We start from the raw sequence: 993 nt of genomic DNA on the forward strand, positions 1-993 counted from the left end.
GCGTGTATACCTAAAGGAATATAAATCATTCCACCATAAAGACACATGTGGCTGGGCATGGTGGCTCGCGCCTGTAATTCCAGCACGTTGGGAGGCTGAGGTGGGCAGATTACATGAGGTCAGGAGTTTGAGACTAGCCTGGCCAACATGGTGAAACCCCGTCTCTACTAAAAATACAAAAATTAGCTGGGCATGTTGGTGCACGCCTGTAGTCCTAGCTACTCAGGAGGCTGAGGCAGGAGAATTGCTTGAACTCGGGAGGTGGAGGTGGTAGTGAGCTGAAATTGTGCCATGGCATTCCAGCCTGGGTGACAGAGCAAGACTGTCTCAAAAAAGAAAAAACAAAAAGACACATGCATGTGTGTGTTCATTGCACCACTATTCACAATATCAAAGATATGGAAATCAACCTAAAGGCCCATCAATGATAGACTGGATAAAGAAAATGTGGTACATACACACCATGGAATACTATGCAGCCATAAATAAGAATGAGATCCTGTCCTTTGCAGGAATATGGATGGAGCTGGAGGCCACAACCCTTAGCAAACTAAGGCAGGAACAGAATATCAAGCACTGCATGTTCTCACTTATAAGCAAATCCCCATGACACAAGTTTACCTAACAAACCTGCATGTGTAGCCTTGAAATTAAAAAAAAAAAGTTAAAAAAAGAAAGAAACCCAGATATGCATGACTTTCCCTCCAATAGCCTCTATTGCCTCCTCTCATCCCCTCTGGCGACAGTTCTGCTGCTGCTGGGTTAGAGCCCTGTCCTGTCCCTGTAGCTCTGCCTATCCTGCTAACACCTTTGTTGTTAGTCCCTTTGTAAATAACCCCTCCTTGAATTATCCTAATTGAGTGTGCCACCTATTTCCTATTGGGATCTGGACTGATACATTGATCATGGCTTCTAAGAGACATACTTCCATTGTCCTTTTTAAAAATATCTTTTTTTTGCTTAAGTTACTTTAAGTAGGATTTTCACTCCTTG

The sequence above is a fragment of the Papio anubis genome, unplaced genomic scaffold, assembly GCF_008728515.1.
Source record: "Papio anubis isolate 15944 unplaced genomic scaffold, Panubis1.0 scaffold98, whole genome shotgun sequence".
NCBI lineage: Eukaryota > Metazoa > Chordata > Mammalia > Primates > Cercopithecidae > Papio > Papio anubis.